Here is a 16,281-nt window from a genome sequence, read left to right on the forward strand (position 1 = left end):
GAAAATTTCAGAACTAGGATAATTCTACTAAAACTACATGAAAGGACTGTCAAATACTTCCCTAAGAGGCTAGTATGAAAGCTTGAAAATATTCTCAAACAACTAATTGTAGGCTATGTGATATCTACTGAACTTAGAATCATAGAATCATAGAGTTGGAATAGACCACAAGGGCCATCGAGTCCAACCCCCTGCCAAGCAGGAAACACCATCAGAGCAACTCCTGACAAACTTAAAGCTTTGCAAAACGTGTCAATTTTTCCTTGATAAAAACAGTCTCCTATTAAATGATTGTCACACAATGGTGTGCTTTTACCCATATGCCTGAAAAAGATCAGAGTATACAAGTGAAAAGAATGTGTTAAAATGATTGTATCCTTCAGAGTGTTATACTCCTTGGGACAGCTTTTCCCCATTGCAGTTTCTTTTGCTATATCTTTCTCTTCAAGTTCTGGAAACAAACAAGGAAACAGGTAAGATTCTTCACTAGAAATGGTGATAATGTTAGTCATGCTCAGAGTAGACTCATTGAAATCAGTGAATTTAAGTAACAAGTTTGTTGATTTCACTCTATATATACATGGGTGATATCCAACTGGATCTAATATGAGTATGACTTTGTTGCTATCATCCACAGATAACTGTTGTTTAATTGTCACATCCACAAATACTGTATCAGAAAAGATTTACTAGTTAGGAGGAGGTTCTAATGGAAATAGATGTAATAATTGGCTGCCGCTGAGGAAATCAATGATATGCATCAGAACTAAACAGCGGCAGTGGGACTGAGGTCCCTGAGGCATCTGGTCTCTGAAGTTTCTGCTAATCCATGGCAGATACCAATAATAATGTCTTATTGCTCAAACAATACAAATAAGAGTGAGCAGCCTATTAGATGTAGTCTTTTTTAAATCATCCAGTAATAATACAACCTTCACAAGAATAATGTAAAAAATATGTAGTTTGGCTTCTGAATGGTAAAGCGCTTAAATTCTGACAATTCTTTTAAAACATGATAACTCAAGAAGTGAAAGTGAAATCCAGTTCCTACATATTTACATTAAGCAGATGTTTAGTTTATTGTATAGTGATTAAGCTTCAAATTCCAAAAGTTACTGGTTACATCGTTCATACTTCTGGGCTGAAATTCTTGCTGATTAATGTCTGACTTGTCAGTTTGCATGACCCAAATAAAACTCGCTTGGGCACAAGGAAGTTTAATACAGAGAAAACTTTTGAAGGAGCAAGCATGTTTCTGTAGAAGAACAATAGCTAAAAGCAATATATTCTCTTGAAGCTGGGCCTCATGGAGGATTTTTAATTGAAATGCAAAGGTGGAGTGAAATAGAAAAGAAATAAATCTCAATAAGGCCACTTCCAGACAAATATGTTAATTAGGTATGTTCATCCCTTGACTGGCTGAGGAAATATATCAGCAAACATCGTAAAGGCACTACTTATTTTACTTATTGCATCTAATAAGCTGTACAATCATGTCCTTCCAGATCCCATCTAATATTTAGAATAAGGACATGAAACCGAGCCATCGTGGGCTACATCTTTTTGAATGTAAGCCACAAAGATGTTTTCTGGGAATAAATTTACAAAAATAAGCAGCATTTTAACAGATGTATTCAGCACTTTCCACATTTCTAAGTGACTATTTATCATGGATGTCCCTTTGCCCCACTGAGTTTTTGTACTATTAAAGTATTTTTACTCCTTTAGTTTTAAGAAAAGTTCGGTTCCAGTCTGACATATGGTGTAAAATGAGATCAGTGTTAAGATTTGCATTGATCTCTGTAAACTTGAAACAATAGCATTACAGAAAATCTGCAGTGTGAAACATGATTGATAACCAGCTTTGTGACTAATTTTGTTGTTGTTTCTAGGTCAGGGGTCACCACATTGCCAAGCTTGATCCTCTCGGCATTAGTTGTGTAAATTTTGATGAATCGGCAGTAACTGATTCTCCAAACGTCGGTGAGAATTACTCTGCAAATTAATTCTAATGTAATTTTAACTTTTATACCCCTTTCCTTTCCACCCCCTTCCTCCCCATCCCTCTTCTGGTATCCACTTTCCTTTTCATTCCTGGCCCATTTCATAGATTCGAGGGCATCATGTAGCACAGCTCGACCCACTGGGCATCTTGGATGCTGATCTGGACTCTTCCGTTCCAGCCGATATTATCACTTCCGCAGATAAACTGGGTGAGGGCTCCGAGAGCAGTTAGTGCCGCATTGCTTGAGCTCCTCCTCTCTCACTTTCACAGCTTCTAGTTAGATTGCTTCACTAAGTCTGAAGGGAAAGGTCTTAAGTTTCCTTTATAATGATCACTTTTTTAAAAATTGAACAGCAGCAAAGTAGTTCTGTCCCTTGTCACTTACCACTGTGGGCACAAGGTGTTACATGTGCAATACAAGCCAGTTTGTTCTCTTCTACTGTTAATTTTGAGTTCAGTAGTTAATGGCTCTGATTAGGTTAGTAGTGTCTATTATTTGCCTCTGAGGAAATGAGGAATATTTTGGAGTCACGTAAACAGGCCTTCTTCCTTGCCTTTAGCACCCCTTGACCCCCAGTGTTCAGTAGGTCTCTTGCTTGGAACTGCAGTGACTTGATTCAGCAGACTTCAAGAGTTCTGCAGTGATGCTACTGGGGAGGAACGGGATGGGTTTTCAAAAGCCTTCAGGCAAGTCTTGTGGTATTTCCTCACTCAGTTCAGTTGTAATCCTTAGCTATGCAGCTTGCCCTAAAATCCTAAGAGTAGCTGAACCAATGACTTTCAGTGATCATGACGAGGAAGCTTTGGAGTTTATTCCCACATCTAATCAAGAGACTGAAATGGTGAGACCCTTGGTTGCAAGGTGCATGTATGTTGCTCAGATGAGGGTGTGTGTGCTGAGCCATGTTTGAAATTCAGTTTTCCAGTAAAGTCCAACCTGATCTTTTAAGTTTGATCACTAGTATTTTTTCCAAGCATAGCACAGGTTACGGTGGCTGAGCTCTATTTATTGCTGGTGCTTTCTACAGGTTAATCAACCTGGCTCCGCAAGCGCTTTTAAGTAGCATGCTTCTAACTTAGAATAGAACAATAATAATGACCACTAACTCCTTTCAAGACTGACATGTGATTAGAGTATTTGTGCATGTAATGTTTTGAGATGGTCATGATTGATGTGCTCATAGAATGTATATTTGTGAAGTGGAAGGTATCCAAAGGAGAAAAAAACGAAAACAAAACTGTAATGGATGTTGTTCTACTTGTGTTCAGTCCACTTGGCTACACTATCATCTTCAACTTACAGTTGGCATTCTGATGTTGTTGCCCCCTTTAGGTTAAAGATCCATTACTCATACAAAGAGTGTTGGTCATGAAGTCTAGGGGTTCTTTTCAGGCCTTTGAGGGGGATCCCTAACGTGTTCTACAGTACTCCTTTGATATTACACACATTAAATCATCTTCAGCAAGTATGTCAGATACAGGACAGTGGGGTGCAGCACCCCTTTACAGTGGAGTGGTGGTGATGAATTCAGATGGAATAGACGTTTTGAGGGGGGAAATCATAAGTGGGCCCCTGCAGAATCTGACTCTATAACCCATTTTACTTATGTCCCTGCTTGATAATGGCTTCATTATTACACTTGTAGTCTGTCATTAATACTTCACAAGGGTAGAGTTACACCACCACCGGTTTTATACCTGTTAATATATGTGAATCATATGATTTTAGTAAAGCTGTATGTAACTCTGCTACCTTGCATAGACAGTATGTGTATAAAATTCTTTAGATAATCTTTTTCTGATCAGAGTGTGAAATCAAGGCTGTTTCACATTCAATAAAGTTAACTGGGATATTAAATATTCACTAGCAATTATTTTTTTATCTACTAATATTTAGTATCTTATCTAGTCTTATGGGGCTCTCAGACAGTAGCTAGGTTGTATTCTGAGAAATATGTGCCACCTTACATGCTAAGTTATCTGTGGCAATGGACGCTGCAAACTCAGTTTGAGAAGTAAGGTGTAGAGTGGTTCATGTTGCCTTAGAACAATGGTAGCCAAAAGTGTATTCATACTGATATAGCAGCATCAGTTTCTGTCCAGTGTGGAATTACCGTAGTTGTGTATACTCTGTACTACAACAAAATGGGCATACTACAAAATGGGCAAATGTGTGCAAGCTCAGGCACTAGTTCTTAAAAGTTACAGCTCATACAACAACCAGATGGGTGGAAACAGTTCAGGTAGCCTGATGCAATGGGTACTGTTAGGTGAAAACTGAGGAGAGCCAAATGTTCCTGGTATCTCAACAGAGCTGATGGAAGAGCCCTGCTTACCACCTCTCTCCCTCAGGATCCTGAACAAATTCTGGAATACGTAGGAAACTACCTTGTACCAAACCATTTGTCTGCCTAGTCCAGTATTGTCTACTTTGACTGGCTGTGTCTCTCCAGGATGTCAGGGCTGAAGCCTTTTCCATCACCTTCTACCTGAGCCTTTTAAGTGGATGTGCCAGGGATTGAACCCAGGATCTTCTGTGTGCAAAGCATGTATTCTACCACTGACTTATGTTTACTTTCCACATGTAAGCAGTTGGTTGCTCTCTATATAGCTGCTTTCTCAAGCATTGCTTTAAGCTCAATAGACTGGCTTAAAATTGGGTGCTATGTCTTGACAGGATTTTACGGGGTGCTTATTGCAACAGACCTGTAGCTCAGAAAAAGTTTGTTAAAAAGCAGTTTTGTTAACTTCAAGATAATTTGCTCTTGAAATTATTACTGAGTATAGTTCATGACACAGGGGAGCTGCTACCTGTAGTAGTAAACTTGCAGCAATCTGGTGAGTTATGCACCAGCCACACACCAGCTGGTTTTCCTGGGAATTGCATTGGAACAGCTGACACACACTGTACCTCAACATAGTTTATTCGTTTTTGCAAGCTCTACTTCATTTTTGGGAAACTGAATTCCTTTTTAGTGCTTCTTTATAAATGTGCTTATGGACATAAAGGCAAGCAGGTCTGCTCTTAAGGGCTGCTTGGCAGGCAACTTGAACAGGGTAAGCAAACAAACCATAGCTAAAGGTATATGTCTGATCCGCACATAATGCCATGTCATAGATATAGCAGCTCAAACTCTCGGAATCCAACAACAAGCCATCGCTTCATATCACAGTTTGTTGACAGTTAACATACCATAGTTCACCTGCTAGGCAGTTTGAAGATTATCATACTAAATATTGTTTAATAAACCATGGCTTAGCTTTGCATGCAAACCTGGCCTGTATCAAGGGCAGGGCGGAGCCCTTATAGTAATATCTGTTTGTAAGAAAGGGACTCCTGCAGCCAGATGTTTCATACCAATGCCCCAGTCATACTGCAGGCATGGAATGGGGGACTATAAGTAAATACAACTTGTGCCTCTTGGGAGATAAGCCAGCAGCAAAATAAGCTTTCAGAGACATATCTTGCTGTTTCCTTTGAAACTAACTAGTGGCTTAATACAGCATGCACACACACACACACACACACACACACACACACACAGTATAACTTTGAGGGGTTTTTTATAATCAAGTGGTGTATAATTTTCATGAAATAAATAAAAATAGGATAAGATCATTCAAATCTAGCTAGTATTGGGGGGGGGGGGAGGCCAAATTCTTACTGAGAAGTGGTTCCGCCATTACTAGAGCCCTTCTCTGCTGATTAGCAGCACTGAAAGGATGAATTTGTTACTATTGTCCTTTGATAGTGGAAGCGCTGTGCTAATGTGGTTTTTATGCTGAATGCATTATTTGCTGCTGAAAGCTAAGTGATACGCATTTGCAGTTTATCAACTTCTATGGAAGAGGTTTGTATAGGTATTCATCTTGTTATGTTGAACTGCTTGCTGTACATAGGAATAAACTCTGTGATTATTTTTGGTCCCAAATAATCCTAAAGTACAATTTGTAGAGATAAGTACTGGCCTTGTGCTGCTGAGCTTGTGTGCCTGGCTTTTAAACCATGAATTCAAACAAGTACAAAGTCACTATGATCCTAGATATGAAAATGCCAATTAGGGAGAGTCACGTGGAATGTGGTTGATAGTAGCCATTGAAGTGTGACTTACATTTTAGTAGGGGGAAATGTTGACCTTTTAAGTCAGGCTTCCTCAAACTCTGCCCTTCAGATGTTTTGAGACTACAATTCCCATCCTCCCTGACCACTGGTCCTGCTAGCTAGGGATCATGGGAGTTGTAGGCCAAAAACATCTGGAGGGCCGAGTTTGAGGAAGCCCATTTTAAGTGATCTAGCAGAATGACTTCAGTTGTTGCTATAATACTGTTCCCCCTTTTTGTACATTTCGACATTTTATTCCTTGGATACAAGTATTTTATAATTAAGACAGGGAGATTCAGAACTACATTTTCTCATTCAAAATATCCCGTTATCTTGTTTTATTCCTTGCTTTCACAGCACTATATTAATTGTTTAATTGGTGTCTCACCAATATCCAATGCAGATATTATTATTACAATCATATACCCTTGGAGAACAAGCATTCCTTCCTCCATAAAATGTAAATAGAATTGTTCTTAAATCTTATTCCTCTCCAGTGCTATTCTACAAGATAGGTTATGCTGCATTCAGGCCAGTAAAACACAGACACAGAACCCATCAGTGACTGTAGGCACATCACCTTCCTTTTCTGCAGCCTCTGCTGTATTTTGACTCAGCAGAAAATGTCGTGCTAGTTGTTTGTTTTTATTAGCAGGCCTTCAAGGTCTAGCAACAAACCTATGGCTGGAAACAGAATATTCAGTCCACATTGTCTCAGGAGGTCTTTGGAAGGGCAGGCTCTCTGCTTCTGTGAGTCAGTCCATTCTTGCCCTTGAGTCAGGGAGTGGTGCTATGCAGCTACCTTTTTGCCCACCCACACAAATTTCCTGTTTCTAACTGATTTGCTGCTGGGACCCAATCCCAAAATACTCAGCACAGAACATGAAGACTCCCAGCCCTTGCATGCTGTGGTTGATTATGTGACATTTGAGTTCAGTGAATGTTTTGAACTCTTGTGGTCTAACATAAGCAGTCCACCAGTAGGATTTACCATGTGAAATGGAAATACTTTTGTAGAATGGTTAAATTTTCAACTTAACATTTTTTAGAAATTCGTCACTTCCAAAGTTTCCTAGAGAAAGTTATGTAAGGCAGCCACTTGGACATCATCTGTTCTAGACTAAATTGATTTGTTCCATTTGTTAGGCCATATTTGATTCATTCCTTTCTCTAATACAGTTTGCACCATGCATAGAGGCAAACTGCTGTGGTATGAACCAAAATCTAGAATAACACCTGAGACGATAAACTCATCAATGAATTGTCCTCAGATTTTATCAGGTGCCACTCCAATAATCGCATTGAGCCAGGACGGACACTGGAGCATGGGTGACAGGTTTTGTCTTGTTCCTACATCATGAATCATAACATCTTTCACAGCATTGTGCCCTTTGCTCTTCAAAATAGTTGCCTTGTTATATTTTGCTCTGGATCCATCTTTCCGGGGATCCTATGAAGGAACCTGAGTCACTCTTCAATATATGTCATCCTCCCCTTCATTTAATGGCTAATGGTGCTGAGAACTCATTTGGAAAGCTGCAGGACAAGGCATAATGTTCCTTGGGACAGCAACCCATAAATTTGTTTTACTACCTCCCTCCAAACTAACCTGAGACGAATATAACCTCCCCTGTGGACTGGTACTTGAGAGAATCTGAGGACAACACGTCAGTGAGTTCACTGGCCATTGTCTACACTAATGGCTTTTGGGAAGGAGATGGGGATGTACCAGTCTGTAAATGACTGGGTACCTCTGGAGTAGTTTGTCCGCCTTTGGCCCCCACTTGTACTCAGCTCTCATCTGTAGCTCCTGGAAGCTGTCAGCATGTGACAGTGGCCACACCTTAGGAACAGCTTCAACTGGCCAGCTAAACCAGGTGAGGGTAGACGATGGATCTTAAACCGTTGATGAGTTAGGACTTGCCCTGCATGTGAATACAGGATCCAGCGGATTGATCAGATGAGACCAAAAGTTGGTCCAATGCTTAAGAAGGCGGTTTCTGCACGTGCTGCAGAGAGAAGTGAGGAGCAGGTGGGGCTCGTCAACCTGGGAAGGTAGCCCACCTAGGAGAAGGAAAACTCTGATCCTAAACCTCTTTTGCCTTGCTAGATATATTCAGAAGAAAAACCTAAGGAGTAAACCCTACACAAATCCAGAGTGGAGTCCCTAAGACGGTTGGGTGGCGCCTTGTGGGCTCCTTACAGCAACTCCTGCAGCCAGGCTGGTGCCAGATGTATTGCTTTGCTTTCTTTGGACCACATCAGTGAAGCCGATGGGGCGGGGTCTTGTCACCTGGGCAGCAGTTTGACTTCACCCCCTCGAGCACACTCCATTGTCTCCCGAGACAAACAGATGTCAACAAAGCCTTTGTGCAATTCACTCAGCCTTCTTATGGAGCTAAGCACATCATTTGGCATGATCTGCCCTTGATATTCAAAGCTTTCTCAAATATCTCTACCGTACCCATGATTCAATCAGCACAACCTGATCGTCAGTTCAGGGGCTGAGGCACAACTGAAATACTGTTGCACAAAGGAATCTTGCTATAGCTGCTTACAACTGCATACAGAGAACAAAGTTGTTTATGGTTACATTCCAAGCTAATGATCATCCTGTGGTGGAAGCTCTGAACCTCAAGAGGGTCATATGAACGTGCTTAGGAAGGTGCCTACTCAGCTCCCTGTGATAAAGGGTTTGATGGTTTCCCTCCCAGAAGAATCTGTGTTCAGGACAAAGAATGCTTTTGGGTGTCGAGGCCATTTGAGAAGGATGAGTCATAGCAGCAGTGACTTGCAGTAGTACACAATAAGTTTCTGTTTAGCAAAATCCTGCCAATAAATTACCCTGCCAGTAAATTGTTCCTTATTAGGAGGTACCCTTGAAATCTCTGTCGATAGCCAAGCTAGGTTTAAACTTTAAAGCAAAGCCATTGACAGTTGTTTTGACTTTGACAAACCGAAGAGCAGGTGAGCCAGAGTAGTCAATAGTTAGCTTGTTGAGAAAAAACATAGGATGCACAGTCTCAGCTGTGAATCTCATTAGCCTTTGACATCTTTCAGTCTAATCTATCTCACAGGGTTGTTTGTGCGAACACTTTGTACATTGCCTTGAGCTCCACAGAGGTAGAATGGGATACGAGAAAGTGCTAAGAAGTTACTTCAACTGGAGCAGATAAGGGATTCTGTAAGAAGGCTTTCGTTTATTCATTTGTACTTTTTAAACTAGGCTCCTGCTCTAGAGACCACTTGTTCCACGGTTTACTACTTGATGCTCTGAACTCCCCCCCCCCCCCTTTGCATATTTTACATAAGGAAACAATGAGGAGATCTCAAACCATGTAGCTTAACTGCTGTGTATCGGGTAACTTTCACACCTCTTTTTCTCTGTATGGTTTATATGGCTGGCTCTGAAAGATTCATTCAAGGATTTCCCCCCCTGTAGTATTGCAGTCATCCTTCATTCTAACCTCCTTTCCTATGGTGGTGTTGACGGTGTGCTTGTGAGTACTGTTTAAAACGTTGACTTTCTCTGTATATTGCTACTTCCGCGGTTCTTTGGGGTTTTAAAAAACTAACTTTGACTGGGTCTCTCTGTCTTCTCCTTTCTGCATCCCACCTTACCCCCTTCTCCCAGATCTTGCAGTATTCAAGGAGCGGCTGAGAGTGCTAACAGTAGGAGGTATGCAAATAATGAGCGTCTAACCCCTTCTGGAGATTAGGACTCTCTGAATAGTTGACTCTGAGCATGTATAGTTTAGGTAAAGTTGCAGCTTGCCCCCATGTCAAACAGTGTTTGTTTTCTTCTCAGAGTGGTTTGGAATGTATGTGACCAAAGTGCTTCATCATCATCTTCCTCCCAAATTACATACCTCTTTATTTAATTGAGTGGTAGCCATTTTTTCCTACTGTTTGTTTGCCATTGTTTGTTGTGTTGAGTACTGTCTTAATTGTTGTCACATGTTCATTAGAGCACTTACTCAAGTGCCTTTGATACTTAACCTTACTTGTGTGATTTAATATTATTTGGTGCACAAAAGTAAATGTTACATTTATGTAGGTGCCAGACTTCTGGCAGTGACATTCAGGCATCTAAATAGCCAGGCTTGGTTATTTTTCTATCTTGCTAAGAGATTCCCATCTCATGGTAGTCTTATGCTGTGAGCTGGATACTTCAGTGTCCAATGCTTAATCATAATTTCCAAGTTACTGTTTTTTTATCCAGTTGAACGGAGCAAAATATTTCTAAAGAGAGATGAATCCCACACTATGTGTGGTGCTTTCCGTTTCACAGCTAATCTGGGCTTCTTTCTGGCTGGCTGGTATGTTGCAATGCATATAGGTGACAATTAAGAAGTAAAGCATATTAAGAAAATGCTTCCTTGCTGCATGCACAAGAATGAATATTTAGCTTTCCTGTTGTCACATGATACTGTATTCTTCTCCTAAATCATACCTACTGTTGGCCTTGGTTTGGATTTGTCTCTGTAAAATCTCTGTAGATAAACAAATGGCTGTCTCATTTATTGGGATCTAATGTCCCTAAACGTGGGTGGGGCTGTGGGTAAAAGCCTCAGCGCCTAGGGCTTGCCGATCGAAAGGTCGGCGGTTCGAATCCCCGCGGCGGGGTGCGCTCCCGTTGCTCGGTCCCAGCGCCTGCCAACCTAGCAGTTTGAAAGCACCCCCGGGCGCAAGTAGATAAATAGGGACCGTTTTCTAGCGGGAAGGTAAACGGCGTTTCCGTGTGCGGCTCTGGCTAGCCAGAGCAGCGATGTCACGCTGGCCACGTGACCCGGAAGTGTCTCCGGACAACGCTGGCCCCTGGCCTCTTAAGTGAGATCGGCGCACAACCCCAGAGTCTGTCAAGACTGGCCCGTACGGGCAGGGGTACCTTTACCTTTACCTTTAATGTCCCTAAACAGAAGGCAACTTTAAAAAGTATGACTATAGCCAACTAAATGGGTGTGTTTTTAAAACAAAACAAAAGACAAAAACCCTGGTCATACTCCCACAGTCTTTCCAACCATCAGAAATTTATGGAGTTAAATAAAACAAAAACAAAGGCTGGTTTGCTCCTGCAGCAGCCCTTTTGTGGATAGTATACCCTCGGTCCTTTCTCTCTCTCTCTCAGCGTTTGTAACTTTAAAATCCTTGCTAATCACATTCTCCCTACTTCAGCATCTCTACTGGGATGGGAGATGCAGTGGTGAGTAACAGAATGACTTGCATTACCCTAGCCTGATTCTGCATCCAGGATAGCAAAATGATGTCCTTCGGGCTGAGGGTGTGTTCGTGTCATATTTCTGCTAATAATAATAATAAGCATTAAAAATTACTTGATAGATGCTTTTTTCTAATGGGTGAATTAGAAAAAAAGCATCTCTCTCATACCTCTTGATACATAGTATTAACAGGTCTATTCACTGAATTTCCAAACAGATGAGAATTACTTCTAACGAGCAGGACTAATGTAACTATCACCTCACTCAGATGAATTTAAAGTCACTCTGAGATCTTCCCTTAATTTAAACCTTCACAATTTAAAAAAATGCTTCAGTTTTTACAACAAAGCAAAAGGGAGACCCAGAAAGCAGCTAGCACAATATGTTCTGACACAAGAACAATATTTGGTTTCCCCATGCAATTCCCACCCACCCCTTTTACGAAAGAGCTTATGCTGTGAACCAACAATGTAGATTTTAAAAACTAGCAAGTGCCAGACACAGGAATTAGACCTGGGTAATAAGGTATGACCAAACTGCGGGAGGCAGTGGAAGACAGGAGTGCCTGGCGTGCTCTGGTCCATGGGGTCACAAAGAGTCGGACATGACTAAACAAACAACAACAATAAGGTAGGGGAATTACCCAAATCTTTCTCCTGAGGACAGAACTACACTTGATTCAGGTTGCCATCAATATGAAAGCAAAATTTCAAGTACTCCCTGACCTCTGTATCGTGTTTCAGCTGGAGTTTGGGGGAACGATCTCTTGACAGTGAGCCTAATTAGCCCCACCATGCCTCCCCGTTTGGTCCACCAGGCACAATGAAGATAACAGGCATTCCACTGGCCCTTCTTTATTGCCTCTGTGAAGGCATCATACCTCACATCATAAATGGTGTCTAGCATGGGGTAAGTAAAGCTGGACCAAAAAAAGGGGTGGAGGACCCAGCTGATCAGCACTGGGTGCAGTTATTTGCAAGGCACTTTGAAGCCCTGGCTGTCAGCTGATCACTGAAGCCCTAAAGTACAGTGCAGAGCTCCCTTTCCAAGCAACAACAATCAGCTGGTGGTACTTGAGGAGAGCCCTACACAGCCAAAGTCCCAACAGTTCCCTGGGATTGGCCCAGGGAGCTGGAGGAAGTAGCTCGGATTCAAAGCACTTTCTCCAGTGCTTTCTCAGAAGAGATGAAAAAATGCTCAATTTAAAAACTTGGTGTGCTTTTTTTCTTTTCCCAAGGGAGCAATTTATATTCAAAGCACTGGAGGAAGTGCTTTGAATATAAACAGCTTTCTCTACAAAGGAGGAAATGTTCCAATTATAGGAGCATTTTGCCCTCTGCAGATACTTCAAAGGGGTTCCCTGTAACCAACAATCAGTCAATTATCTGTTACAGTGACCTTCAGGCTTTGACAAGTGTCAGTCACCTCATGCCATTATGAAGTCAGGTGGACCACCCACCTGTCCAAGTTTATTTGCAAGAGATGAGGAAGATAAGGAATTGCCAGAAGCAATTCCGGACCCAACCCCTAGTTTAGTCAGACTTGCCCCATTTTGTTTCCTTGCCCCCCTGGTGGGAGAGCAGCATGGGATACAGAGGACTAAACATGGCAGCAAGGAGTGAGAATTTGGCATATCATTTAAAGGTTCAGTAGCAACCCTTTATCAAGCAGCATTGCAGCTCTGCCTACCAGCCTGCTTCCAAGTCTATGTAATCTTCTACTGACAGATGAAGCAGAAGTGTCTGGTGGGAATTGATTGCTTTGCAATCGGCCTGATACAGGAAGAAAAATGACGTAACGTGTACAGTCTTTTCTTTGAGCCCTTTAGGCCAGCTGTAGAAGCCCTTTCTTGTGTCTTGCCACCGTCTGAAATCTTGCTGGTGGTAACAGGGAAAGGGCCTTGGTTACGGGGATCTCCCTGCTCCAAGAAAACCATCCATGCCTATTGCCAGTGGCCTTCTGCCATCGTCTTGCAGCATTTTAGACAGGACATTAGTCTGTCCTTTGTTTGGCTTTTGTCTCTCCTTGGCTTCATGATGATTTTGCTGGTCTGTGAGCTTCTCTTGTGTTAGGTTTAAGATGGTTCCTCTGTTTCAGTTTGTGTTTAACTGTTTTTGGTTAGTTGCATGTAGTGCTTACTTTAAGGTCAAAGGCGGAATAGAAATTTCAAAACACATATAGGGCTGGATTCAGCTAATGAGTCCCATCAGTGGAAGCCCTATGCCAGAACTTCTGCTTCCTCTACGGGGCTTTCCCCATGTCCTCCCCTCGTATCCCCTGAAAAGGGCTGTGCGGGGGGGGGGGGGGGAGTATTAGGAGAACCCCCTGGAACAGCGTGCCTGGGGAGGAGAGGCAGAATTGTTCTGTCTGGCAAGCTGAAATGCTTTCTGTTACAAAACTCCTCCCAGAATAGTTTCTCACTAGATACCAAGTTGATCATCATTAAGGAGTTTTTCTTTAATGTCGAAAATGCTTGTCAAGTTGCTGTGCAAAATCTCCACTTGGATTAGTTGGTGTATCTTTTTATAGACAACTTTCTGGCTCTCAGTTGTATGATCTTCAGATGAACACTCCTTAATTATTCCAGCAACTGATGCTGAAGTATTTTAATATTGGTAATAATAAGATACTTCTGGTCTGTGCTCCTGCACAGTAAACGTGAATAGTGGATGCTTAAATGTATTGCTGAGAGAGAATTTTGAGATTTTGTGAAAGCAAAACCTTTGTGAGGCCTGTGAAGAGCATTGTTTGCAGAGTCCAGTTCATTCTCAAATCTTTGTTCCCATGGAGTGAGCTATTCAGGAGAGTCCTACACAGAACCCTAAAACTGATACATAATCATGCTGCTTTTCTACTTTTTGGTTCTGGGAGCTGGGCCTTTAACTCTTTTATTTCCTGCTTCATTTTACTTTTAATTTTAAATATGTGGTGAAATGTGGTGACAATGTATTTTTGCAATACTTTTTTTGTCTTTAACATCCAAAAAAATGTGTGAATGTGGGTCTAAAATTCTTATTGATTCCTCCCCTGGATTTAATTACCAATTTTAACGGCAAGTATATTACCTGTGTTTACACCCTCCGTGCCTTTTACGGTAACCTTTTTTGTTCTTGCTTACCTGTTCATCATTTTAATTGCTGCCTTTTTTTGTTTTGTTTTGTTTTGTTTTGTTCATACAAACCTCCTTCATGCTTATTTTGTGCTGCTTTCTTGTCCCTCCTCTCCTTCACCAAAACCTGGTTCCTGTGCTGCGGCTGTCTGCATTGAACGCCTCTTCCCACTCCTTTTTTGCCTTCTCCTACCCATGAAAATTCTGCAGGGTTTTATGGCCTGGACGAATCGGACCTCGACAAGGTTTTTCACTTGCCCACTACCACTTTCATTGGAGGAAAAGAATCTGCTCTCCCTCTTCGGGAAATCATCCGCCGTTTAGAGGTAAGAGACCTGCACAGGATGCAGGAGCCTTGGAGAGTCAGCACTGTTCAGAAGTTGTCACTTTTCTTCCTTCCCTACCCCAGTGTATACATAACAAGGCAAGGTACAGGCTTTAGAATTGTGCCTTTCCTCTCTTCCTTTCATAAGCTATAAAAACACTGCTCCCCACCAAGCCACACTGAATTCAGCACACAATCTTCACTCCCTCTTCTACATGCCGAGAGTGGATAAAAAATTAGCCAAATATCAACTCCCCAACTCACTGTGCGTAGCTTTCGCAAGGTGGAGTGATGTCCAAACAGCGCTCTAATCAGAAACAAAGCAATTTATCCCAAATAATTTCCCTCTGTAATAGTTACAGTTGGTCGGTCTGCTTTTTAATAATAATAATAATAATAATAATAATAATAATAATAATAATAATAATAATTTATTTATATCCCGCCCATCTGGCTGAGTTTCCCCAGCCACTCTGGGCGGCTCCCAATCAGTGTTAAAAACAGTACAGCGTTACATATTAAAAACTTCCCTGAACATGGTGCTAACATTGTAGTCCAGAAGCTAATCTTTACACTGGGCAAAAGATTCCTGCGTTGCAGGGAGTTGGACTAGATGACTCTCGCGGTTCCTTCCAACTCTACAACTCTATGATTCCATGCCAGAAAAAGTATCCCATTACACACTTGTGTGACAAAACAAACGCTGGCACCTTATTTCCCAAGTGACATCACACCTACATTTCCAGTTGGTATTAACTTTGTGTAGGAAAGAGAGCCACTGTGGGGTAATGATTAGATTATTGGACAAGGTCATGGAAGACCAAGGTTCAAATCCCTGCTCAGCCATGAAGCTCACTGATTGATGTTGGGCCAGTCACAGTCTTGGCCTAAGTGACTTCATATGGTTGCTTTTGAGGTGGGTGGGAATAGAGAGGGGAAGTACCATTATGCCACATTGAACTCCTTGGAAGAGAGGTGAGATATAAATGAAATAATTAAACAAACAAACCTACAGTGGTGCCTCGCAAGACGAAATTAATCCGTTCCGCGAGTCTCTTCGTCTTGCGGTTTTTTCGTCTTGCGAAGCACGGCTATTAACGGCTTAGCGGCTATTAGCGGCTTTAAGGAAAAGGAAACAAACTCGCAAGACGTTTCGTCTTGCGAAGCAAGCCCATAGGGAAATTCGTCTTGCGGAACAACTAAAAAAACGGAAAACCCTTTCGTCTAGCGAGTTTTTCGTCTTGCGAGGTATTCGTCCTGCGGGGCACCACTGTACTGTTTGAATATTCTGCCTTAACTGATCTGTACTACTCCCTAGTGGCAGCTGGTAAACGTGAGTTCTCAAAACAATTTTTTCTCCTTTGCAATGTCCAAAAGCAGTACTACTATCATTAGAAGCATTAATAGAATCCTAGAATTGTAGAGTCAGAAGGAACCCAGAGGACCATCTGGTCGAACCCCCTGCAAAGCAGAAATGCTACCATTGGCCATTACAAGTGAAGAAGCAAGTGTTTCCATGAA

At 41.8% G+C, this 16,281-nt stretch overlaps 1 protein-coding gene across 3 annotated transcripts in view; it reads left to right on the forward strand.

Moving 5' to 3' along the window:
* The first annotated feature begins 1,896 nt into the window (after positions 1 to 1,896).
* OGDH (oxoglutarate dehydrogenase) overlaps positions 1,897 to 16,281 on the forward strand; it is a 37,248-nt gene continuing 22,863 nt past the window's right edge. The window contains exons 1-3 of one of the 3 annotated variants that reach the window (XM_077919504.1): positions 1,897 to 1,983; positions 9,742 to 9,786; positions 14,646 to 14,761. The gene's annotated coding sequence lies outside the window, so the exon portion shown is untranslated. Of the gene's footprint in view, positions 1,984 to 2,113; positions 2,214 to 9,741; positions 9,787 to 14,645; positions 14,762 to 16,281 lie in introns of those variants that run through there. The other 2 variants (XM_077919503.1, XM_077919505.1) reach the window with 2 other exon arrangements.

The sequence above is a fragment of the Podarcis muralis genome, chromosome 15 (assembly GCF_964188315.1).
Source record: "Podarcis muralis chromosome 15, rPodMur119.hap1.1, whole genome shotgun sequence".
Classification (NCBI taxonomy): domain Eukaryota; kingdom Metazoa; phylum Chordata; class Lepidosauria; order Squamata; family Lacertidae; genus Podarcis; species Podarcis muralis.